Source organism: Larus michahellis, chromosome 17, assembly GCF_964199755.1.
Source record: "Larus michahellis chromosome 17, bLarMic1.1, whole genome shotgun sequence".
Lineage (NCBI taxonomy): Eukaryota > Metazoa > Chordata > Aves > Charadriiformes > Laridae > Larus > Larus michahellis.
Genome location: NC_133912.1, coordinates 8,456,582 through 8,482,979, shown reverse-complemented (window position 1 = coordinate 8,482,979; position 26,398 = coordinate 8,456,582). Strand labels below are relative to the sequence as shown.

Genomic DNA, 26,398 nt, shown 5'->3' with positions numbered 1-26,398 from the left:
CCGTTTCACTACATCAGAATTGAGACGTGGCAGCTCAAAACGGGCATTCCTAGGACCAGGAGCCCTGTAAGCACAAGGTTAGCATTTTAGCCTGACGAACAGAGGTTCGCATTCTTTATGCAATTCATCTGAAGCAGCGACTCTCAGCACCGGGAGGCAAAAACCCCAGAAGAGCCTTTATGCCGAAGGCGCTGGCGAGCACAGCAGACTGAACCGTGAGGCCAAGGAGGTATCTTCTCATCTGCTTTTCTATGAATTCTGCCAAGTACTTTGAAATCAGTAATAACTTGTTGCAGGGAATCTCACAGAGCAATTATATTTTATTCAGGAAAGTATTACTATCATTTTTTTCATTTCTCCTGCATCTTTCTCCCAGTCAGAGCTCAACACGCGTTTCTGGGTGGGAAGAAGCCACTGCATTAAAACATCATATTGCCAGGGTTGTTTTTTCCCCCCGCCATGCGCTTGAGAGAGTGCTATCTCTCTCGGCTTTTCAGATGAGAGGCGCGGGTGTTTTCTCTGACATAAATGTATATGTGCTGCCCGAGGCCATAGGGTTAAGCCAGAGCACAGGAACGCGCGCGAATAGCTCAGGTAATTGCAATCCCTGCGCATCGGTTTGGGCAACCTGGACGTCATCTCCACGCCAGGTGCTCACTCACCAGGCTTCGGTAGATGTCCTTAAAATTTCTCCACCTTCTTTAAACTCGCCTATTCCAAACAGCCCTGTATCATCGGCAAATTGTGTTCCTTCACAGCTTATTGCTTCTCTAGCCCATTAATGGCTGCACGGCCCAGTCCTGGCTCTGGTACAAATCCCAGAGGCACGCTGCCCTTAATTGTCTCCAGCCACGATTTCTCTGCTATTCCCTTTGATGTCCCGGCCGGCAAAGCAGCGATAAAAGCAGGGAGGGCGGTGGCATCAGCACCCTGATGCCAGTGCGGCAGAGCCGGCTCGGCACGGATGGGCTGCTGGAAGCGGATGGCAGCTGGAAGTGCAGCCGGTGCCCCCATTCGCAAGGGTGGAGAAAGGGAGGGAGGCGAGGGCTGGCGGCAGGACAGCAGGACGACTGGCACAACCAGGTTGAGGGACGCGGCCTGTGCACAAAGCCCCCTGACAGCGAGCTGGAGCAGCCCCTCCGAGCTCACCTGGACCAGCAGCATCCCCGGCCACGCCACCGCCTGGGACCCACAGCCGGGCTGGTCCTGACGCGAGCGGGGATGGAACGCAGCACCGCCGGCTGCTGTCGCACGCCTGGCCACCAGCGAGCCCAGCCGAGGAGCCATCACGCCTCCGCCCCACGGCCACCAGATGGAAGAGGAGGGAGGCCAGGAAAGCTCTGCAAGTGGACAAGAGGAGAGAGGGACATCAGGCAGCTGACCAAAGAGCCCATAATAAATAAACAAACAAACAAACAAATAAATCAGAACTGTGCACAAATATTCTGAGCTTCCCAAGGTTTTACTTTTTTGTTTGCGGTCTGCAGGCCAGGGTAAAAGTTCTCGAATAAAGTGATCGTTTCCAGCTCAGAACTGCAGAGTGCAGCTTCCTGCAGCAATTATCCCCTTGCCATCGCTGCCGGCTCTGCAGACCCTTTCTGAGCCATCGTTAGCCCCAGACGCTCTGTTTAACTGTGCTGACCGGTCACACGACGTTGGTCTTGTTTCTTGACTGGTTCTGCAAAAAAACGAAGATTCGGTTTGCAACGTGGTTAATGCCAGCCTACGTTTTCATATGGATTTTTAATGGCTTTTCCGTGGCGCGGCCTTCAGCACAAGGCCGAGCTTGCGAGGTGGCAGGAGCAGGGCTCCCCCGGGAGCCTCAGGCTGGGAGACAGCAAGGAAGGAGCCCTCTCGTTCCTTGAGCAAGGGCACTTTCACTCATAAATCCTTTCTGAGCAATTCCCTGTAAACGCAACTTTGCCAGATGGGTCTTTAGCCCAAGGGAAGACATTTTTTCTGTGAAACCAGAACAGGGGGAAAAAAAATAAAATTCCTTTCACCTCTATTTTTGACTTTGGCAAAAACAGCAGCGAGCAATATGGTGCAATGATTTATTTTTTTTAAACCTTATTTTCTGGCAGGAGTAATGTCTCGTGTCTCTCGCTCTAGTTTAGATTATCGCCCTGCTCTGCGCTCACCGTCCAGCGCGGGTGACACGGCAGCTCTGGAGGAGTCGCCGTCTGGTTCCAAGCACTTTTGCAAACCCCTAACGGCTCCTTTCCTCGCGGGCTGAGTTTCGCCTGCGGAATAACGCCCGTGCAGCACAGGGTGGCCCCGAGAGCTGCTCTAGAACAGCAGAGAGAACGCGGAGGAGAGATTAGGAGGTGCTCTGGGATAACACGGAGGCAGCTGGCTTGGGACAGCACCGGAGGCGGCCGGTACGCACCCAGCGACCTGTCCTCCGCTCTGCCCGCTCACAAGCCACCACGTTTGGCTAGTGCCACCTGCCTTGGAGACGAACCAGCGGCCAAGTCCCTCTCCACCGGGGAACATCCCGACCTCCGTGGAGTAAGGCTGGCCCCAGCCGTGTTCATCTTCAGCACCAGCATCTTGGATGCAGCATTATCCCTCCGGGCTCCAAACCTTTCCCGCGGCAGATGCCCCTCCATCTGCACGTGGGGACCGACGATACGGGCGCATGGCGCTGCCGGGCGTCACGATGTCAAGACTGTGCGTGCTGCAGGTATCTTCACCAGCAATTGAACCGGGAGCTGAAAGTCACCGGAGGAGGGAGTAATTAATGCAAATCCCCAGGGCTGGATCAATGCAGATACTGAGGCTTTTGCAGTCTCCCTCAGAAGGTAAAAGCACTTACTGGCTTGCTTATTTCAAGAGTTCACGCCACACAAAAGATCTTGAAATGCTATAAATACCTCCCGAGATGCTGAAGAGGCACGTGATGCCGTCAGCGCAACGTGGAAAAGCCTGCAGCAGGAATTCAGACCTGCAGAGCCCCCGCGCAGGGACAGAGGACAGGTTTTCTCTGCGTCCATTTTGGTCTAGATTAAAAAAAACCAAAACACCACAGTCAAACATGTTTCTTCCGAGCCACCGTCACTTTCGGTTAGACACGGGCTATAGGCACTGAGCTAAAACGAACCGCAGGAAGAGCTGGTGGTGAACATCCGAAGCCGTAGCCATCCCGGGCACAGAAGGAGGATGGATGTCTGTCCTAAGAAGGTGACGGCTACGGACGCGAGACCCAGCTGAGGAGTGTTTAAGGGCCATAAAGCAGCCAGCGGTGCAGCTGACCTTGGACTGGGATGTGTTGGAGAGATCGGCACAGGCAACAGGAGGCAATTTCAGAGCCACAGCAAAGCAGCGAGAAGGAAGGAGTCCTGTAGGCAAGGACATTCTCGATTGCTATGATTACTATTATTGCTTACTAAAGGCAAACCGTAGGCCAACGCAGCAGAGAGGTGACAGCACGGGGAACAGGCAGATATGCCAAAACGAGGGATCCTTCTTGATGTACCGCACCCGCAGAAACCATCATGCACGAGGAGCCACTGAACTCGAGCACTGGCTTGCACACACGACAACTGGGAAAAAAACCCCCACAACCTTCCCCCCCCACCCCCCCCTTTTTTGTGATGCAGAGACAGACTCAGAAGAGACAGGCCAGCTCACTTCCTACTGCCTTTTGATATCTTCAGGCTAAGAGTGGCTGGTTCCACATCAAAGAACAGAAGGATTCTCCAAAAATCAACTCATGAGTTAGTGAGGTCTGGAAAATCAAGTTGCCTCTGTATTTCTTCCCATATTACCACCAGGAGAGAGGGTTACGCTGACAGTGACTGGCCTGTCTTGATCTCATAGCATCCGATAACCTCAATAACGCCAGGGTGGAGAAAAAGTTTATTTGGAACGGCACAGCAATGTTAGCTACGGCAGCGAGCCACGAGGAGTGGTAACACTGCTCACCAGGACCGTGGATGTGGTTGGAGTAGGGGCAAGCTTTTAAGCACAAGGTGATCTTGGGCACCCAAAGGTCTGTCTGCTTTTCCCCCGTAATTTCGTCCACGAGACAACCTCAGCTTTTCCTACACGTTCCTAAACTTGCCCATACTTACTTCTTGAGTCCATGGCGGTTACAGCAGACAGGTCTGGACTCGGACGTCCTGTGGGTCCTGGTTCCTCCTTGGGATCAAGCCTTGCATCCATATGGATGCTGGAGCGGATCGAGTCGGGTGCCGGGATGTGCACACCAGTTGTTGGTCAACGGGGCTGCCAAGAGAAGAAGATCCCCGTGGCTCGCCTCGAGGGTCTCCTCTAGGTGCGGGGAAGGAGATCAGGGTGATCGGGGCAGACCGGCACTTCGCCGGCTGCTGGGGAGGCGGCTGAAAGCCTGCCACGTTCCTCTTCTGACCAAGCCAAGTGCGTTTAATTAAGGCAATCCAATTCAGGCTGGGACCGGTCAAGTTCTCCCCAAAGGTGCACAGCTGGGTTTTCACAGGATTTAAACTTATAATACAATAGCCAAAACTAAAGCGAGCTTTGTATGTGTTGTAACCGCTACCTTTTTTGCATACAATTGAATAAATTACCTTTTGTTATGAAACACTAATCCTCTTTGCTAATGGAATAATTCCCACCTCGGCTGCGGTGCGAAGCCTCGGAGCAGAGCCAGGGGCATCCTCTGGCACAGGGGAGCCGCTGTGCCCCAGGAGGGACCGGCCGGGGAGGTCAAGATGTTCCCTGGTGCATCCTCAGCTGGGCGACCTGAGCGATGGGGGGGCACAGATCAACCTGCCCAGGAAACAGAGACAGGAGAGTAAGAGGGAAGCCTACACGAAAAGCGCTTTATCGCTGCTAATGACTACCAGCGTCACAGGAGTACCACGAGCCGCTGGCCAAAGGTCCCCCCGAGCCCTGTAGCCCCAGAGGAGGCCCCTGCCATGCAGGGGACCACGTGCCATGGATGCGGGTCGGGTGGGAGCAGAGGAGGAGCCGTGGCATCACTGCACGGGGCTGGAGCACAGCAACGAGCCTGCGGTGCGGGCAGGGTGCCCTCATCCCACCGAAGCACCGCAGCCCCCTCCCCCAGGAGCCTTCCTTCCCACCTCATTACACCTCAGAGTTAATAATTACCGGTCTGGGCAGGAGGTTTTCCCCGTCTCCCTTTCCCTGGCATCGGCAGGTTTGCTCTCCCCCAACGCACGTGCGCTCCCCCAGGGCTGGGCGCCGGAGCCGAGTGGGATCCATTAGAAGGAAAACTCCACAAATCTCTGTGCGGAGCGACAGCTCCTGACAAAATGAAAGCAAGTATCTGGTTCAGATCTGCACTTAAAACAATCCAGAGGGCCATTAGTATTCGTCCCGCGTGAGCCAGATGGAGTAACAGCGGCTCTATGAATACAATTAAAACCAGAGTGCTGCCGCTGCCTCGCACTGGGGGAGACGCCGCCGAGTGAAGGCCACGTTGCGGCTGGCGACGCCTCACGCTTCGGCGAGGGGCTGGGCCCCGCGGCCGTCCCCCCGCGCAGCCCCTCACGCGAGGAACCGCTCTCCGCTTGCTGCCTTTCAAGGCCAGCAGCAAGCCTGGCTTGAATCCGAGCCTGCCAGGGCGTCACGCGGCTCAACGACCCGCGGCAAACGGCGAACCAATGATTTTAAGGTGTAGCTGGGTGCTTAGGAGCTGGTTGCGGCGCAGGGACGGGTTGGTGGCACCATGGCAGACTGCGCCGTGCTGGGGTCGCCTGAGGGGCTCCAGGACGCGGGGGCGAGGTGTGCTTTCAGAGGAAGACGCCTTCCTGGGCTTAAACCTCTCGGTGAAGCTCCAGGGACTTCCCTGAGCCTCTCCCTTCGTGCTGCAGCAGAGACCCGGCCGAGGGGAGGACGGGTTGCTCCCATCGATGCCCACGGGCGGCCGGGAAGAACAGGGCTGCAGCAAGGCCGGCAGGCTGCTGAGAGCGCGCGGTGGGTAACAAATCCTCTCGGAGCGCCAAGCTGGCGAAATTCATAATGTTTTTAACAGCCTGCAAGTTTCAGGCTGTAGTTCATTAATTCAAAGAGGTAGAATTGATATCCCCCCCCCTTTCCCATCGATGGAGTCGAAGGGTCTCTCCGCGTCTCCTGATGCGGCCATCGTATTCCGATAGCTCCGCCTGCCTCTGCAGAACCCGATCGTTGCTGCCTCCGGGGACTCCTTGGAGATGCCGGTAACCAAACCGTGGTACACAAACCTGACGGGCAACCGCTGCTCCATCTCCCCGCCCGACACCCCACCGCCGCGGACACCCGTCAGGCGGGAAAACCGCCGCGCAAGGAGTCTCCGCTTTGGTTGTAACAACACGGTGGCTGCGCGATTCAAAACACCATTTTTTTGCCAAGAGTCCCTAAGCACTATTATTCATGGTTGCTTATGAAACCTCTCATTAGCTCAAGAAGCTAATTGTTGCTGTTGAAAAAAAAAAAAAACCAAAACGAGGAGTGAATCTCCAGGCCTGGCGCTCTGCCACCCCAGGAACCTGGGCTTATTTACTGCAAGGCACGGCATCCTCCTCTTTCCCAGTCAGAAACATAATCCCCAGCAAACCCACAGCTTTTCCTCCCATACTACCAACCGTCTTGCCTTTTTTCTTGCATAATTTCAATACACGGGAACATTTAGGGTCGCCCGTGGATGCAAACTGGTACTTTGTGACTTGTTTCAAGCAGAGTTGCTTCTAAAGTGCCAATAGTGGGGAAAAAAGGTCCCACGTCAGGGCGTCTTGCTGATCTACAAGAGCGACCCAGGACGGAGCTCCCTCGCCTTCCCCATCAGCCCCGAGACGAGGCGCCACTTTGGGGCCAGAAGCACCAACGAGCACGACCACCCGTTAATAAGCCATCCCGCCGTCCGCCTGCTGGGAGAAACGAGGCTTCGGTCAGGAGGAAATTATTTCGCAGGTATTGTTTTGCTAACAATAGCAATTCCTGCTTCTGAGAATGCTATTTTGCTTAATACCTTCTTTCTGCAGAGTGGCGACGTGACGGAGTAATAGCCCTGGGATCAGTATGAAGGGCTCTGGCTGCTGACAGGAAAACCGACAGCTGTATCCATCAGAAAAGAAAAAGAAAACAAGCGCAGAGAAAATAAGTGCTCCACGCAAGAATCCCCCGACAACACGAGGTTTTAATCTTTGGGATTAAATGGTGTTTTGATTCCTTACCACACAATAAATGTATTTGTGGGGGAAAAGGTGCCGATATTCTTCTCAGGAAAGAGAAGAGGTAGCTGGGCCTAAGCAAAGCATTGCTTATTCCAAGGGAAACAACAAGCAGTTCTTGAAAAGCCGCCCGAGAGCGGAGAAATCAAACGCCAATCCCGCAGTACAGTGCGGGGCGCGACCGGCTGGGCACCCGTCTGCTGGTCGTCCGTCCTGTACAGGCAGCGGGGGTCTAATTCACTAATGATAGAAAAGCAACGGGCCCAGCACGGGCAGCTCACCCCACGGCAGGCGACGGAGGGGCTGGTCCTGCCCCCGCAGCCGCCGCTGGCAGCCCCAGCCCCTCCGCAGCCTGGAGCCTTTGGAAACAGCTTCCAAAATTGTCCAGCGACCCCAGAAATCTCATTATTCGTTACCATTTTTCTGGGTTTCTTTCCGTTTTACAGAGAGGGACGTGGTATGCCGGGCACAACGTGTTTATGCTGATGAATTATTCAAGTTCTGTAAAACTAGACATCATTATTCTCATACGAGATAAAGGAGCGGTTGCACATATACGTGGATGTAGATATAATACTGGCTTTAAAAAGAATTACAGTTCTCGGTATTCTCCTCCCAAACAAAAAACCTCAAGACACACAATGCTCTTTAAAAAAAAAGAAAGAGAAAGAAGAGAAGCAAAGCAATGAACGCCCAGGCCCGCCAAGCACGCTCGTAAGACGCCGCTGCGTCCTGCAGAGTTGTCCAACAGTAACGATAACCCTGCGTCCAACCCCACGAGCAAACCCCCCGGGATAACAACACATCACGACATGCCTGCAAGCCCTCGGCAACCCTACGAAAGCACGGCCGTAAGTGCCGTCACGAGCCGGCAAAGCGCAGGCGACCGCCGCAGTGCCCAGAGCCCCCCACACTAGCCAAGCTGGTGGCAGCGGGGACCTCAGCGCCCTCTCATCCAGCCTCTCCACCAGCCAGGGTGCTTGTCGGAGGGTTAAAAAACCCAAAAAACCCCACAACAGAATACTTATAAACCAGCACAATAAATAAGAGCATAAAGGAAAGAGCTTATTTTAAAGAACGGAGAGAAATCCTTTAGCTGCTGTCCTCTTCCCCTCTCCTCGGGGGTGATGGAGGAGGCCTGCGTTCTTATTGATCTGACCCGCGACACCCCTAGCAGAGCTCGTTACAAAAACGGAAAGAGAAAACCAATGTTTAGCAACACAACATCTTGTTAACTTTGTAAGTCGGGGGAGCCTCCCCGCTCCGCGGCAATCACTCGGGCATCGCCTGCTTGAATAGAGCCGAACGGTATTGCTCTTAATGGGGTTATTAATAACTGTCACATTCCAAGAAGGTGAAATAATGTGCTTGCTTTCTTTCATAGATTAAAATAAACCTGCAGGGAATTGTCCGAGTCCGCCCACCCCCTCCCTGTGCATCCTGAAGCCGGCGCGGCGGAACCTGCATCGTCACAACGGTCCTTTGGGATGACCGAACCCCACTGCCCTCACCAGGCCAGGACTCGCTCCCTGACAACAAACGCTCTGTAAAGATGCCTCCATTTCAGCTCTAAAAAAAAAAACAAAACAACAAAAAACCCCAAGCCACTCGCTGCTTTGTCGTTGTTACAGTTTTAGAGCAACATATAACTAAAAGCCAGAGAGAGGAGGGTGTGTTGAAGAGACTGCTCAACTGCAGGCAAAAATCTCAGCCCCTACACGTTAATTTAAAGTTTGAGGTTTTTATATGGATGCTGCCGAGACAGACATAGCTATGAGTAAATATGTCAAAATAATCTGTCAAGTGGAAAGCTGGTCCCTGAGCTGTTCAATGGAAGAGGTAAATTACACAAAGATTATTACTAGATTTCCAAAATATATTCCAAAAAGAGAGAAAGAAGAGAAAAAGGACAAGGTTTGTGGGTCCTTAGTAATACTTAGGCAGCTCCCATCCCTTTCTTGCTTTGCAATGTGTTGGGAAACAGTCATTACTAAGTGAGGTTCCCAACCTTTTGGACGCTTTTTTGGAGCTCCAAGCTACCGCAGAGCCCTGCCTTCCTCTCCTCTGCCTCCCTCCTCGTCCCCTCTCCCAGAGGAACACGGACTGCGGCGTGTCGACTCCTCCAAAGCCGAGCAAAGCGAAGCACGGACACGGGGCGACACGTGCTGTAAGACGACGCGATGCCGTCCCTGCCGAGAAAAAGCAAGCGACCCCTCCCGTCTGAGCCCTGGGATGCCTCCCCGAGCAGAACGCTGCGGGAAGCTCATTAGCCACCACGTCCCCGGTCTTTCTCATCCTTGCTGTGACTGAGCCCTGCGGCACCACCGAGGGGCTGCAGAGCACGCAGGAGCCCCATCGCGCCGGGTGCTGCAGCCAGGAGAAGGGCTGGGAAGCTCCCGAGAGGACGGTGGGGCCGGGCCCCTTCCCTCCGAGCATCTCCGGACACCCACGAGCATCTGCCCACCAGTCCTACCCGGGGCTTCAACTGGGAGGGTGCTGCCCAGCTCCATCAAGCTGTGCTGGAAAGCCTGGATAAAAGCTACCCAGCCTGCTGGAGGGCTCTTAGTCACTTGCTAGTAGAAGCGCTAAATTAATCCATTTAATAAAGAAAAACCCTGCCTTAAAGAAAAAAAAAAAAAAAAAAAAAATCTATCTGAACAGTATTCCCCTTGAGGCTTACCAGTGCTTCATTTTCCATCACAAAAATAACGTACTGTAAAAGACTGATTAGTCAACTGATAATTGAGTTCTTAAATGTCAAAAACAATACAGTATGAATATTCAGCAGATCACGCCACTGAAACTTACCTGTTCAATCAACAATGACTAACACTTTTATCCCCATTGTTCTTTTCCAGAAATTATGCTAATTTGACTTTTCAGAGGTGACGAACAAGGCTCTCTTAAAACACACCATCTTGCAGGTTAATGTGTAATGGGCTGCTCAAAAGAAAACTGTTTGGAAGTCGTGCCTGACTCGTATCCCTTCGCATTAGCTTCCTCTCGCAGTTCGGGTAGAGGGCCAATTGAATCCAAATTGCGTCAAAGCAGACACAGTTAATATTTCGCCTTCCGAGAAGGAGAAGGCCCGGTACGCAGATCGAAAGAAATGTGATGTTTCCATGCTGCTGGAGGTGAAACGCAGCCCAAGGGTCAAGGTCACAGCACATTTGAGACATCATTTCATTTAGCGGGGGAAAGCGCAGGCTACATTTAATTAAGGGATGTAGCTGTGGTTTTTAGAGGGATGCAGAGTGTTCCGGGAACAGTCCCAACAGTTGGTTGCTCTCTTTTATGGCAGTACCGTTTCTACTCACCAAAGCAGCCCAAAATCTTCCCTAATACCCCCCCTTCTTGTAGCCAGCGGGGGTAATTACACCTTGTCCCTCAGAGAGCCTCTCAGCTCCTGGCTCTGCCTGTCCTGCTGTCCCCCGTGGTCCCAGGCTGCCCTGGGGACGGTGCTGCTGTCGGCACGGCCAGCCTGGCAGCCGTGCCCATCGCCCGGGCTGAGGGACCGGGACAGACAGAACGTGCCCGTGTCCAGAGGCGGCAGCGCCAAAAAGGTGGGGATGTCGGTGTTGGGAAGGAGCCTTGCACGGCACAGCGAGGACCAAGAAGAGGTTGCCGGCAGGGAGGAGGAGCGCATCTACCTACCCGGCAAGGTGATGGGCACGCGATGACAGTGTTCGCCTGGACACAGAGGCCGCGAGGAAGAGCTGGCAACGCGTGGAGCGACACTGCGGGGATGGCCGGAGGGAAAGGAAATTAAAGCCGGAGAAGGCATTTTGTACTGACCCCCGGGGACTGGGCTGAGGCACCGCAGGGGATGCAGCTGAGGCACCTCAGCTTTGCAAATGCCATGATGCTCTGCCACGGCACTCCTGGTCCAGAGAAGCGCAGCATAAGGACTGAGGGCTCAACGGCTCCCAGGAAGAACCACAGCAGTGCTTCCACATCAAAATACTCCTGATTTTCTATAGAAACGCTGACATTTTCATGAAAAGCATCCTTGTTTTCCAGCCAGCTCTCATTAGAGACTGCAAGTATTTAAATCACTTGAAATTGATGTGGACCAAGTCCTCGGTGGTGGAGCATACAGAAACGCTTTGGCGTTTTCCAGAGATGATCAGGCGACGGGCTGAACCTCCCCCTCGCCATTTACCTCTGTTGTTTCACTTTGTGTCGTTCCACTGTTCCGAATATATCTACCCTTCATCTCCCCCTCTTCAGGTTTTCTGCGCCGTTTACCTTGGGAGAACTTACCTTCTAGGAAAGAGCCTTTCTGGGAACGGCGAGGAGCCGGAGGAGCCTTGTGGTCGAGCCGTCGGGCGCCGTGAAATAAAACCATCTTCTCTGTCATCATAACCGTGAGGGAACGACTCGGGGGGGAAAACAAGCCGCGAGCACCGAATCTCCCAAGGCTTCTCCAAAGGAAGGGCAGATACGTCAGGGCCAGGAACGCAACGTCTTGGTGTTCGGGAGTGTTTGCCGTGCCGAGCCCCCGCAGGCGGTCGCTGCTGCGGGGACCATCCGCCGAAAGAAACCCAGCACCCGGCCCCCGCTCCGGCACAGCCAACGGCCGCGCGTTTAAAGACTGAAGGATTACATCTTGCTAAGCGTGTTTTTAATTAACGCACAACTGTATCATCCTAAAAGAGAGCTCAGAAGCCTGGCTCTCGGTTACCCGAACCCAGATTTATGGGCTCTATGTGAAGTGGTTAGCAAAGACATTTAAAAACAATTAGGCTCTCGGAGAGGCAGATTCAAGCAGCCCAGACTGCTCTCATTATGCTGGAAAATGGGAAAATAAAGCCATTAGGCTCACCAGACAACTAGGTTCTTTGAACTATTTTTTTTAATGATTAGTTGCTTTAATAATGCCTTCTGCCTGCAGTGGGAGAAACTCCGCGGCGCGCTCTCGCGCACAGAGTTACTGATGGATGACACTCCCATGTGACCAACCAAACCCGATTTTAATGTTTCATAATGCTATTGAAATGAATAAAAAGGCAATTATCGTTTCCCTCCAGCAAGGCCTCAGATGCTGCCGAGCGCGAAGGGGTGCAGGTTCCTTCGCCGGGGACCATCACACTTGACTTGCCCCCGGCAGCTGGGCCCAGCTCAGGCTTCCTTCTACCCTGTGCTGCACAAGAAGGGGAAAAAAAAAAAAAAATTAAAAAAAAAATCGTTTTGCCGTGCACATCTGTCTCCCTGCACCCCCCTCTAACAAACCAGGACTTGATTCACAGCATGCAGTGCACCGCAAAAGGGTTTTGCCTTTGCAAGGGAGAGTTCCCTTCAAAGGAGGAGATTTCCACAGACGGAAGCCAGCTTCCAAAATTTCAGCCCCTTTGGAGAAAAACAAAATTTGAAGGTTGGGGTGTTTCCCCCCCGCCCAGTTCTCACTAGCCCTTACCTGAGTCGCTCGGGTGTGTTTAAGGCTGAACCTCCCGTGCTCGGGGCACTCAGGCTTTGGGGCGCAGAACACCCCGACGCACATCTGGCTGGGGCGACCTCCATCCCTCCCACACTGCTGCTCCTCCCGGCCCCAGCCGCGGTCCCCAGGGGCCTGTCAGGGCCTAACGGGGCACCGGCTCCTGCCCGATCTGCGCCTCCCCTTCTCCGCGGTGGGAACTGATTTCAGGAGCCATTTCTGCGTACGATATACCAAAGGCCTCCATAGCAGTGTGCTCCGATGGGAGCCAGAACCCGGGGGGAGCCTTCCTTTTTAATGCCGTCCTTTAAAAAAAATAATCCATCTGGAGAAACAGAATATAAAGGACTCTGTTAAAACGGCATTAATATTCCAACTGAGAGAAGCCAGAAATTCAGGGGAATTTCTTTACGTCTTTGCAGGTTTGCCGTCTCCTACAAAACTCCGCACATTGTCATGGATATTGCCCTGTCACTCCTGTAGTTCCAGCGTGTCCTGGGGGGTGGGCGGGAGAGGAAAAAAAGCGGGTTTTTCTTCAGTGCCAGGGTGAGGGAAGGTGACCTCTCCCACACGCACCGAGTTAATCACCATCGTGCCTTGCCTTTGCTGCCTGGCCCGGTATCCGTAATTACACTAACGTATTTTTCATGAGTACAATGGGAGAGAGTTCCGGAGGAACAGAGCTCCGACGGGGAAAAATTAACCGCCTTACTCGTGCCGAGATAGAATGGTTGTTTATTCCTCCTGGCGGCACCGTAATTCTCAGCAGAACCGCCCGCAGAACAAGAGCAATCGATGGTGCGAGCAGAGGGCGGGGGGATCTGGCCCACACATACCAGCTATTAAGTTAATTCCTTTTCCATCCTCACGCAGCCAGAGATTTTACCAGGCGTCTGTCCAGGCAGCGGCGGCCAAAGGAGAAACGGGACTTTGGCTGGTTCGCGCTCCGAATAGTCCCGTTCCCTCACTCCCGCTTTAACGGGATCCCCACAGTCCGGACACACGCACGACCTAAGCGAATCGGAGTTGAGTGCATCTATAGATAACGCCACGGCCATTTCCGTGGATCACCGTGCGAACGGGAGCTGGTTCAGAGACCCTGGGAACTTCACCCCTCACACGTGCGCCGTCTGCTCCTTGCGGTATTTTGCAGCGCAACCGTCTGCGGGCAACCGGGCAACAGTCCCGTGCTACTGAGAAGTTCCACACGCTCAGCCACGAAACATATTTCAATTACCAAGGCAATTGAAATTTTAATTAGTAACACCACGGAAATGTTTCTGACTCAGCCAGCCGTGTGAAAAACATACAAACAACCCCAAAATGAAACCCTTGGTCGCTCCAACAGATACCGCCCCAAAAAGCCGGGAGAGGAGAGGAAGTTTTCAAAAGCCTGTTGAAGACACGCGGGTTTCTGAGCCCAGCAGCAAAGAGCAGCTCCCTCGGTCACGACTTTGATGTCCCTTAGGCAAAGCTGCTGGGCAGAGCCCGGGGGCTCCGGGGGACGATAGCCCCGACCTCGGAAACCTTCCTCTCGGCAGTCCGAAACTGCCACCCCCGCGTGGAAGGGAAGCGTCGCCCGGGAGCCAGGCAGCATCCCCTCCCACCGACACCGTGACTGCGAGAGCGTCTCTCTCTCTGCCTGCTTGGATCTCACCTGATTTATTTCTGTTGCCCGGATCTGTCATTGATCCCGCGTCCCGGGTGCCTTTCCACGCTCCCTATTGACAGGCCGGGGGCCGGGGGCTTGCTTTCGCCTTCCGCGGGTCCGCACGCCGCCACGTTCCTACCGCAGGAAGCAGAAAACTAGTTTAACATCTCATTTATTTCATAGATGAGAAAGTAATTCCCTGCTGAATGATTGTCCTGAACCAACAATTCAGAAAGCAGGAATTTACAGTGCCTGCCAGAGCCGGGAGTGCATTACTGTAGTGCTGCTATATAATGGAAGCTGAAATATGTTTTTTTTCCCTCCTGTTAGCCTGAAGAGAAAAGCCATTAAATATGATTAAGGTTAAGAGATTGCTAAAATTACAAACAGCCGCCATTCAATTATTTTGCTCTATAAAATGCACCACAGATTGGAGTTATTTCTCCGAAATGTGTTTTTAGAAAATAACATAACACAACTAATGTGGTTTGATGTAGCAAATCAGGTTTCAGATACTCCTCGTAATGCAAAACTAAAAGGTTCATAATTTAACTCAAAGTTCCTAACTTCAACTTGTCAGGTACCTGCTGCATAAAAAAAAAAAGCGGGGGGCAGGGGGGAATAAAAAAATCAATCCCACCCCAACTAATATTCTGTGGAGTCGTCTACAGCCGGCGAGTCAATCAGTTTTATCACCCATTAAAGCAAAAGACAGAAAAACGCAACAACTCGGCATAACAGTCACACATTTTTTATGGGGAGTAAATCTCCCCGGCAGTTCCCCTAGTTTTTAGCGTGACCCGAGGTGGGTGCGAGGGCTGCGCCGGGGCTGGGAGCCCTCTGCGGGCAGCGTGGTGCAGGGAGCACCCCCTCCCCGCCATTCCCTGCCCGGCGGCCTCCAAACCGTGCTAAAACGCGTTCTCGGTCAGCGCTGTACGATAATTGGAAAGTCAGGGGGGAAAAAAAAAACCTGGATGGGGATATATTAACGGCTGGAGACTGGTGGTTATTACGGTTAATAAAATATGAGGAATGGCATTATTCTGCTGAAAGCAACACAAAGCTGGCGGGGTCCCCAGAGGCTGGCTCTGGAGCCGTTTCCATCAGCACGCTCCGAGCGAGCTCGGCACGGCACGGCGCATTGGCCGGGGCCAGCCGGCGTTCGGGTCCGGCGATTTCACGCGTCAGGAGGATTTGTTACCTCATAGGCGCTAATTATCCACCTGCTGGCATGCGTGCGCCCACGGGATTTGCAGGTTCCCACCACGGTTATCGTGAGACCCAAAGAGCGAGCATGACGCCCATAAAAACCTTTTACTGCCACTTGTCGCGATTCCCACGTGAGATCCCCTTTGTAGCAGGTTGCAAAGGGTTAACGCGTGAGAAATAGATCATTTGGTGAGTAATTGCATGATTAGAACCCAACAGATCGATAATTTCTTATAACCGTATACATAATTCATTCCGCTAATGTGCTTATAATCATCTAACGCGCACCCACTTATATCTCGCAACAGCTATTCATTCACTTATCAGCCCCGCGTGCACCCAAATACGACAGAGAAAACAAACACAAAGGCCGCTTTCGGATCCTCGCCAAGGCGCAGCTGAGCAAGCAGGTTTACTGCAAGAAACCAGAAAACTCATTAAAAATAGTATCGCCCTTATGAAGACGTCGGCAACGAGCGGCCGGTGGTTCTCCAGCCAGGCAGCGGCTCAGCGAGCCAAACCCAACCCTCCTCCATGGCCTTGGCAAGCCCTGGGGGGGTGCAGGGCACCTCTTCCCACCTTCTCCATGGCTAGTCCCCCACCCAAACCCGGCTTTTCGGAGATGCCGGCTCCCAGCTCCGTTTGCGTTCCCTGCTATTTAGGCAAGACCCTGCCGAGGTCCTTACAAAGCATTAAAATTAGCTCTGCCCTCTCCGTCCGCAGGGTTTTATCCACACGAGGGACCGCGAGAGCATTAAAGGCGGGTGCTATACGAGTCTCATCCATCACAAAGATGCGCCCGAGAGATAGGTCCGGTGATCCCGGACGCGCTTCTGCTGCATCTGCCGTCCCGCGGTCCTTCCCTTCTCCCTGCAACGCTCCCTACATTAAAACATCTGGGAGATCAATGATTTTATCCTGAATCAAGGAATTACCAATGGCCGGGGAGATACATCCCCTGCCATTAAAGATAATACCGTTCCTTGTCAAGCACACAAAGCACGCTGCCATCATCGGGGCCGTTGGGCTTCTTGTAGCCGCTGCTACGGAAACGGGGGCCGCGGATGCGATCAGCCCGTGTCGCCGAGCACCGACAGCATCTCCACGGCAGGTGGCTTCAGGGCCATGACGGGCTGTGCTGAGATACTGGTGCGTGCGTGCGTGGGGCCACCCGAGGCGTCCCAGTTCCAGCCTTCAACTGGAACTTCTCCCCTTCCCTGCCCGCCTCACCCCTGTGCCCGACTCCATCCAGACCAGTCTGAAAACAGCCTCCGTCTCCCCTCCCCTTTGCTTGCTACCTAAACAGCTATTCAATGCACATGAAATAGTAGATAACTCTTTATCTGACAGGTAATTAGCCGCAGGGGAAAAAAAGAAAAAAAAGGCAAATTAAAAACAGAGACTGTATTAATAACAATGCACAAGCACATATTTGTCTGGAGATGCACAATGAATTACTTTAATTTACAAAAAAAGCCTGGTTTATCTGCAGCTGGCGAAAGATACGTCTTCATTTCTGCTCCCATTTGCAAACGCTCTCAGCAGCCGGGAGGAGGGCGAGGCCCCAGCGCCCCCCAGCCCCCTCCCTGCTTTTGCCACCAGTCGCCGTATCCCCCGACAGACGCCAGCATCACCTGTCCGTACCCGCGCTGCACAAACTTCCAGGCGTGAGTTTCGTCATGAAAAAGGGCAAAAAGAGATTATTTAAAAAAAAACAAATCAAAACAAAACAACCCCAAGCAGCGTCCATGAGCCCTGGCACAGCAGAAGTGGAGAGCAAGCCGCGGGTGGACTTTTCCTGGGGCGAGGGAGTCCTTGCTCAGGTGGCAGGAACAAGGTAGGAGCTTAGGTGAGCACTGCAATTTCCTTCAAGGCTCATTGCTTTTGGCTTTAATATTTAACATTGAATTTCAATTACCTGACCGGTAATATTCACTAAATTAAAAGTACCGTCCCAGCCCTCCGGGCTACGGCTGGAAGGAAGGAGAGTCAAAAGAAGGATTAAGGATCGCTTCTATGAGAACGGAGCCTCGCCTGCCCGTGTCCCGATGCCTTCCTCGCGCCCAGGACGTGGAGCCACCGCTGGGGTCACTTGTCGCAGGCAGGGCCCCCCCCGTCTCGCTGGGGATGATAAACCCGGTGGAGCTGGGCGTTCAGAGCGCGCCGGTATGATCTGCCGGTTGCTCCTCTGTCCCTCACCGCGCAGGAGCTGCCCTGGCAGGTGTTTTCACTCGCTGCAGAGTTGTCTCAGGCACTATCATGTTCTGCTGGGTTTCATTATTTTCTTTTCCCCTTTCGGAAGGGGAGAAAGAAGCTGCTGGAACAACGGAGCTCCCCTTTGGCCATGGCCCGAACCTCAACGGAAAGAAGCGCCGCGGCACACACCCCTTTATGAACCTGCTCCCAGCAAAGAAACGGGGGCGGATGTAAATCTCAGGGACAACAAGAAGGACGTGGAGCAGGAGTACCAGGCTGCTGCCAGCCTCAGCCCGCCGCCTCCCGCCAAAAGCCAGGCTGGCCCACAGCAACACCGAGGCCTCCGCTCCCTCTCTGGCTACTCGAGGCTATTTGAACCCAGACGGTGAAGCTCAGCAGCTAATAAAAACTCAGGCACCTCGTTAAGCTGGCGGTAACCTGCCCGCCGTTCGTTCGCAGCATCCTGCAAAAAGGGGAAAGAGGGGATTCCAAAGAAAGAACCCCCCACAAAACCAAAGGAGACCCAAAAAGAGTACCCGAATTCCCCCGTGGCGACAGCGGGAAGCTGTTCCCAGGGAAGGCTGGGGATGCCAAGGCAGGGGGCTGGCTGCGGGAGGCACCGGGCAACCTTTAACGCCTTTTTGCTGCCGGGTGCGTGGCTGGTGGGCAGCACCTCGCCCACGACGGATTTCGGTTGCTTTAAGCATCTCTTTGCAAAGCGTTTGTGACCGGGGCTGGCTGCGAGACATCCCTCCCCGGGAAGGCGTGCGAGATGCCGGGATGGAGGCGAGCGGCATCGCATGGCTCCCAGCTCTCCTCCTCCCGCGCACCCCGCGGCATTCCTGCCTTGCGGGAAGAGCCGTTACCTGAGGATTAGGCTCCTGTCTGATCACCATCAAAGGCTCTGGTCACCGCCTATTTGCTTAACACTAGACCTTTCAGGCGCCATCAAATTTAACACGGCTTGACAGATTCGGGATTAACCACAAAAGCCAGACAAATCCATACTTTCATAGGAGGCCTCAGCGGATGCAACAGGACAGGCAGGATTAGGAAAAGAAAAAGGAAAAGAGAAAGGGGAGGAAGAGAGAGAGGCCTGCGAAACCTGGCTGCTTCTGCTCGTGCCGGGGGAGTTTGTTGCCCGGGCTGGAGCTGAGCCCCTGGGCTCTCTGCCCGCCCTCCTCCGCGATCCATGGGGATGGGGTCCCCTCTCCCCATCCTCCCGCCGGGATGCTGCCGGCTGCTCCGGCTGGCCAGAGCCCCGCTTTTCCCAGCTTGTCCCCTGCTCCGGTGCCCTCCCTGGCCAGCACCCAGCGCCTCGCACAGGAACGCCTCGGCCTCCCTGCGCTCAGCAAAAACAATTAGCAGGGCTTGTCAGCTCATTAGCCTGGCAGCAGCAGCTCAGGAATTCCAGGGTGTAAGGTTTGTTGTTTTAAAACAAAACTCTGCGTTTATCAAACGCCGTCCCTAGCCGGATGGAAGCTCCAAGCACGCATGTCTGGTTGAACCGCGCGTTTAATATTTAATGGGGGGACCAGGCTAGGTAATCAAATAGTCCCCTCCGCCTTTAAAGTTATACGGAAAATCATATATAATCTGTGGAAGAGTGTAACGCAAGATATTCACTCTCCGGTTTTGTTTTTATGGAAACCTCCCCAAGAGAACTGTGCCCCCGCGGTGCTGGCGGTGGGGCGTCCCAGCCGGGGGGATGCGTCCCGTCCCACGGGCTGTGCCCCAGCAGCAGCCGCCCGTGCCGAAATCCCGGCTGTGCCGAACACACGCCGCCGCGGGGCTCAGCGCTGGGCCTGCGAAGTCTCTCCTCTAAGGCAAGGCAGGTTTATGTCTTTCCTTCGCAATAACGGTTATGGAAGGCAGGCTTGGGCAAGGGGTTCATTACAACGAGGAGATAAGAGTCTGATTTACTATCCCAGGAGAATCTGAGATGTTTTTAAAATACCATTAGAAAAGAAGCATAAAGCATACTTTATCGCTAAATGAAACTTTCTTGAGGTTTTATAGAAACAAAATTTTGGAATTAAGCATTCTGCTTCTATCTTAGCTTTTTGTCTCGCACCGTTCACGAGACTATCAAAATGAGCGATGAGAGTTTTGTTTGGAAACTGCTGAAAATGGACATCCAGCTCCGAATCCTTTTTCGATCTTAAAATAAGAAACATAAAGAAACGGAGCATTTGTTCTGACAGACTGAAAGAAACGTCAGCGCAGCAAATGCCGATTTAGTTAGAGAGTCCTAAAAATAAATCGGATCAACGCGAGCCTGACACGGTCCCACCCGCCCCGGCGGCCACCGTCCCCGAGTGCCACGGCATCGCTGCCACCCGGCCGGGGCGCGGGGGGACGGTGGACCCGGTCCAGGAGGCTGGCCGGGAGCACGGCTCCTTCATTGCGGCGCTGGGAGGTGCTCGGGCATCTCTGCCTCGAGCGCAAGCTCCACACGGCTCCTCCTAGCGCCGCGGTAACTAACGCTGGCGAGGCCGCGCCAGCTTCCCCCTGTATCCAGATTATTCATGCAAATCCCCCAAACGCTTCTGCAGCCTAAGCAAGGGTCCCAGCGCTGCGTCCAGCCTGCGCCCGGCTGCTTGGCAGCTCTTCCCCTGCCTGGTGCTGTCTGGATTGTAAGCAACCCCCCCGGGGGAAGGAAAAACTCAGCTGTCTCTCATTATTCGCAACCGGCTGCTCACAGCTTTGGCTGCGGCCGTGGCCGCTGTTTCTCGGCTCCGCTCGCTTTGCCCTCCCATCGTTCGGGAGCAGCAACTCCTCCGCCTTGCTTTGGCGGGCGCTGGGAGTGCCCAGACGCTGCTTCCAGCCTCCGAGAGGTCTGTCCTGCCCCGGTCTCCCACCCCGAGCCTGCCCCCGAGGGCCAGCAGCCACCGGTTTTCCTTGGGACGGGAGCCATCCCGACACCTGCGTCCCCACGGCGACACCTCTGCGGAGCCCTGCCGCCAGCCTCGCCGGCCCTCAGCCCTCCCCGAAATGATTTATCTGAGTTGTAAACAAGCCTGTCCATTCTGCGAGCAAATCGGAGCCATGGCCAGTCACTGACAGTAATTCCCAGTAATTAAATGTGAATTAATTGATTTTCCCAGCAATGCACTTGCTTTGTATATGGTGTTTTTATTAAGTAACTAAGGTTTGCTAAGTAATTTCCAAGGCCTATTTATTAGCGCTGCGTAAATCTGAGTAAACAAGTTATTTTTAATTGTGGGAATAATTAAAAATTACCATGTACTTCTGGGCAAGAGAATATCCAGCCAGGGCTGCCGCTGAGGCGCCTGTGTCCCCCCCTGCCTGGCACCCCGGGCTGTGCCACGTCCCCTTCGAGCTCTCCCAGGCGGTGGTACCTCACCTCCCTGCAAAGCCGTCCCCTTGGCGCGCCAACATCCCGGCTGTGAAAGGTCCCTAACGCTGAGTCCCCACAGGCAGTTATGTCCCACCGTGACACCCCTTGGTCTGCGCAAGGGCCGATCCCAGGGACAATGTGGGATGCCGTCCCCCGGCGAGCACCGGCAGCCGCCCCGCTGGCAGCGAAGCCGTCCTCCTCCGTCCCCCCGTGCTCCTCCTCGCCTCCCCAGCTCGCCCAGAAAGACTACGAAGGAATTATTTTTTTTTTTTTTGGGTCTCACGATTAAAAAATTGGCTCCGCAATGCTTTATGCATGCATCTGTTATGCTAAAATAACCATCCTTCCTAACCATGCCCACCTGCTGTCTTTTTCAATTTTAAGTATTTCTAAGTAGCAATCAAATCAGTATAATTTGTTCTTTATCTCAGAAAAACCATTGTGAAAGAAAAATGTGACCATTATGTTACATCAGGGAAAAATACAAGCCCTTTATTTTCAGCCTTCTCTCTATTCTATCAGATCTCACAGTCGTCATTATGCCCGTCGTATTTAATATTGCTCAAATGAACCGAGCTTTCTTTAATCACTGCAACCTTTCTCCCTTCCCTGAGCTCCCCCCTCCCCAAGGTTAAGGCTTTTTTTTCTTTCTTTCTTTTTTAATCCGGATACATAAATACTCGTATTATGAATGCGTTAAGGGTTTCCAGGAGACAGCTCGGTGGGTTTGTTTCGGGAGCTGGCTGCTATCAGCAGCGTTTCCATCAGCTGCTATTGTGCGAGGACCGAGGGGCCGGATCCGGGCGAAAGCGGGATGCGCCAGCCCCTGCCACCACCCACGGGCTGCTCCAGAGAGATCAAAATAAAACCCGGGCAAATATTGACTCTATAATCAATCCCAAGATTAGGATCGACTGCTGAAACGCACCCGGGTTGCCGGAAAAACATTCAATTCCGTAGCTTTCAGTGAAGCCCACAGATTAGAGGTCAGTGATAAGTTATTATTTATAGACCCGCTGCAAAGGTAAGGAGGAGAGGGAGCCCGTTACAGTTTAGATTAATCCCTTCACACGCCAAGAGCCGGTTGCGACGCGCGCATTGGGGCAGGCTGCAGGAAGATGTCTCTTTGATTTAAATAACGGGGCAGCGGAACCTTTCATCCGTAAAAGAACCACTAATAGGTGGAACAGAGTGGATCATTTTCAATAACCTGATTTCTTGCATGTTTTTCAGCTCGAGGGATGAGCCTGGCCTTATTTACACTCCTTTCAGCTTATTGAGTATTCAAACACCTTCCAGCATCCCCCCAGATGGGCTCTAAGCGCCCGGAACCCCACGAACGCTGCTCCGGGGAACAGGACCAGCAACACCATGTCTAAACTGCCGTCAGAAACGTCCTCCGCGTCCCTGGAATCAGGCATCCGAGGAGCCTCTCTCTGTCCCCTTGGCCCCTGCCGTGCTCAGCCAGCCACCTTTGTGCTCAGGCTGCATGAGATAGCTCCTAGGGGGGCACCACGGGGGGCTAGGCGTCCCTAGGGTTTGGTGGTCATCGGAGGGGGCCTGCTGCGCCCCATCCTGCTGCAAAGAGGCAGCCGAGTGCCAGCATCCCTCCTCCCGGCCACCACCGAGCGTCCTCCCTGTCCCACACCGCCCGAGGCACTTGCTGTCAGAGGAAGGTGACAGCCAGCGTTGCACGTCCCCTTCCCGCCGCCCCGAGCACCGCAGCCGCCGGGGAACCTGCAAACACAGCGGTGGCCTCTTGGCAACTCATCAGACCCGCGTTATCTCAACAGACCCTTCCCGAGACACGGCCACGGGGGCCGCGGTGCCACCAGCACAGATGCGATGCTCGCGGCATCCCGGCACGGGAGGTCTCCGAGGAATCAGGCTTCGGAGAAACTTATCCTCCAGCCTGAGGACCTGGGAGCAGCTTTGGTAAGAATAGATGCTGAAAATAAACACTGTCCTTTACCTCCCTTTTCCCAAATGCCAGTTCTAAAAATCCAAGCCATTTGCAGGAAAATCCCCCATCACAGAAGCTCCTCTCTCCCTCTCCCAGGAGCACGGTGTTACTGCCGTTCAAGTGAGCTGCGAGCACATCCTCGGTACCTTAGGAGAACGGCACACAGGGTTCAGATCATTAACCCCTAATCCAGGGCTGGGGGGTCAAGCATTTCTGTTTAACAGCCCGCTCCCCTTGCCAGCTCTTCACCCGCCGAGAGAGCAGTGCAAACTCCGCTCCCGACGGCGGGGATGTTTTGTCAGCGTTTGTCTGGTGGTCCCGCTCCTCCCCCCGCTGCGGCCTCCAGCCCTGGGACGCACCCTGCCCCCAGGAGGAGCCGGGGGAACCCCCACTGCTTTCCTTTGCGTGCATTTAGGAAAATATTTCCTTTGGCTCCGGCCGCAAAGGAGGGCATTCCAGCTTCCTCCGCCTTCTGCTTGTTTTGGAGGCAAAACAGATGCAGAGAGCAACCACTCATCCATCCCCGAGCCTCCCAGCGCGGTCGGTCCAAACCCAAGAGGTGAGCTCTCAGCTAAACAAAATCCCAGCGTCTGAACCCAGACCTGCTGCGGGTCCGGGGGCTTCCACACCTGCAACAGCCAGGCTCTGAAAGGGACCGTGATTTTTCCCTGTCTTGACGCTTCAGTGTCCTACCTAAAAATGAGGATAGTTATACCATTATCCCCCCCAAATATTTACTCACAAAAACACCTTCAGGGCTTAGGCTCCCATCCTCGCTGGGAGAAAGAGGGGGGGAAAGGGATGCTGCACCTCCAGCATAGGAAGGATCTGGCCCTTAGGCTGCTGGTTTTGGGAAATCAAACAGCGGAGCCTCACGGACCCCAGACAAAGCTCCTGAAGCCCTGGCTCGCTGGGGGATCTGCCCCCACAGCTGACGGGAAGGGAAGCTGCTCCCGTGCCAGCACGCAGCACCATCCTCCCCACACGATGCTGTTCCCCAGGGACGCTGTAGCGAACAGCAGCCAGCCAAGAACAAACCTTTTGTTCCTTTTTCCCCCCTCCAACTCGGCTGCGGTTCACACAAGCAGCAGCTTCCCCCCGAGGAAGCGCCCGGGTCCCACCGAGCCCGCGCGGTGCCGGGAGCCATATGGAGGCAAACCGCGGATGCGCCGCCGGGAGCCAGCCCTTGGCAGCAGCCCCGGCCCCGAGCTGCCCGGCTCTGCCGGCCGACTCCGCAGCTCTGCACGGCACAGCGAAACCCGGCTCCCGCGGGGGCTGGGGCGAAGGATGATGCTGACGCAGGGAATCGGGGCTGGTTTAGCGCCCCAGATGGCTTGGAGCAAGCCGCTTCGTTCATCTGCGCCTCCACGACGAGGGCCATCAGGTTCCTAATTGCTTTTTTAACTCTTTTTTTTTTTTTTTTTTTTCTTTTAAGCGTGTGGACAGGTGGTGTCCAGTCCTGGTTACACGGGTGCACGGAGCAGGGAGGCTCCAAGCTCATTCTGGATGCCACTAAGGCCACCCAAACAGGTTATCCCCATTTAAGGTCTCTTTCTCTGCACAGGGCTGTCAGATTAAGGTTTTTTCCAGGCTTGCCTACACCGGGGCATGACCCGCATCCCGTGGGCTATCACCGTGCTCTGGACCGAGGGGTGCCGAGACTCAGCGCCCCCCGGGATGGGGCAGGACCCCCGCAGCAATCCACGAGCTGCTTTGGCTCCCTGTTCCAGCACGTCTTCCGCACGTGATCCCGCATCCAGCTCAGCTACACTTCACAGATTCTAGTTTCCATAAATAAAAATTAAACAAACACTTAACAAGCGTCATGCATATTAATACCCTCCAGGTGAAGGTTAGCACGAGCTGTGATTGTGGCAAATCCGCATTTGATTAGATTGACTTGAAAACAGGAGAGATAAACAACCCACAAAAGCCTAAAAATTATAGTAATTTATTCTTTTGACCTCTGCGAGTTTCTCGGTTTTCTGCAACTTCAGCCTCCTTCGCACAAGGGGATTTTTCCCCACTCAGTGCGCTTCAAAGAAGCAGGTGCTGGCACATTACAAACGACTCCGTTCCCCTCGCCTCTCGAACGGCTCGCCACACGTACGGCGCGGCATCTGCGGAACAAGTGGGAGCTTTTGACTCAGCCGCCTCGTGAAAAGCTCCTCGTGACAGCAGGAGTCTCGTGAGGAGCCGGCGGCGGGACGCCGAGGCTGTCGGAGAACGGCACTGGAGCCGCCTTCTCTCGGAGGGCTTATCTCCACCAGCACCCTGAATATCCACGCCCAGCCGGCGCTCTGAGCTGCTCCTCAGCCACCAGAGAAACACCCCGCCCGTATTTCGGATGCCGGCATTGAAACAAGAGGATGCGCATCCCAAAAGCACCCCCCTCTCTTTCCTGACTTTAGGCAAGTTCAGACAGCAGCATCGGAGACATGGACATCCGAGTGCGACCGACCGGGAGCTCCTGGCTCCAGGAGGTTACAGCCCGATGAGGCACCGGAGATGCTTTTTTGATGGACACAGGCTGAAACAGCAGTTTGGAGGGAGGCTGCAGAGCTTCAGTAAATCCTGTCCGTTCCACATTCCCAGTGTCAGGGCATTTCCCCCCTCTGTAAATACGAGAGAGTCTCTAACAGATCTACGCCTTTGGGAGAACCTTGCTATAGCCCAGCCGGGTGGATTTAGGGGAGCTCAGCCCAAGCAGACACCTGGGGTGGTGCAGATGATTTAGGGGACCACTCACTGGGAGGACGAAGGAGCTCCAAGGTCCTGAGTCTTTTCCAGCGCAGCAGCCATTAGCTCCCCCTGGCTCTAACGCAAGCCAAAACGGATGCTCCAGCCGTAGACAGAGAGCCAACAGCTGGTTAATAAACACTAATAAAGGCAACCTGGAAGGATCTAACCTGCGGCTGGAAGTTCTCCACGGGGTCCCTGCTCCGCTGCTGAGCAAAAGGTGCAGTCGCCGTAGAGGACCCGGCAAGACTTTCCGATAGACGGGCAATTATTATTCATTCGTTTCCTGTTTGTGGCGACAACGTTAATCACAGCGGCCTCCGGGAGAAGGATGCTAATGAAGATGTGACGCGGGCAGCAGCGTCCGCAGCCATTTCTCAATTCATTAGCATCCTGTCACTCCGAGGGGCGACCGCCGAGATCCGCATTCCCACCTTTCACCAAAACATGACAGGGTAATAAAGCAACGCTATTTGCAGTCCTGGGGAAAAGCTGAACGCGTTCCTGAAGCCCAGCGGTTGGCGCAACAAATGCCGAAAATCAAAGACCAAAAAAATGGAACAAAACCCCAGCACTCGAAGGAGCAACGACAAAGAATCCTCCTACACCCCTGCTCGCCCGCAGCCAGGGTCCAGCAGCCACAGTCCTCGCCGCAAAGCGCCGCTGGACCCGTGGCCATGCACAGGTAATT

The 26,398-nt window shown here is 54.2% G+C and overlaps 1 long non-coding RNA gene across 1 annotated transcript; it reads right to left on the bottom strand.

Annotated features, from left to right (window-relative positions):
* Window positions 1–1,211: 1,211 nt before the first annotated feature.
* LOC141732424 (uncharacterized) lies at window positions 1,212–2,281 on the bottom strand. The gene is made up of 3 exons (XR_012584105.1): window positions 2,142–2,281; window positions 1,467–1,678; window positions 1,212–1,340 (listed from the first exon to the last, which is right to left on the bottom strand). It is a non-coding gene; the product is annotated as an uncharacterized LOC141732424 (long non-coding RNA).
* Window positions 2,282–26,398: the final 24,117 nt, after the last annotated feature.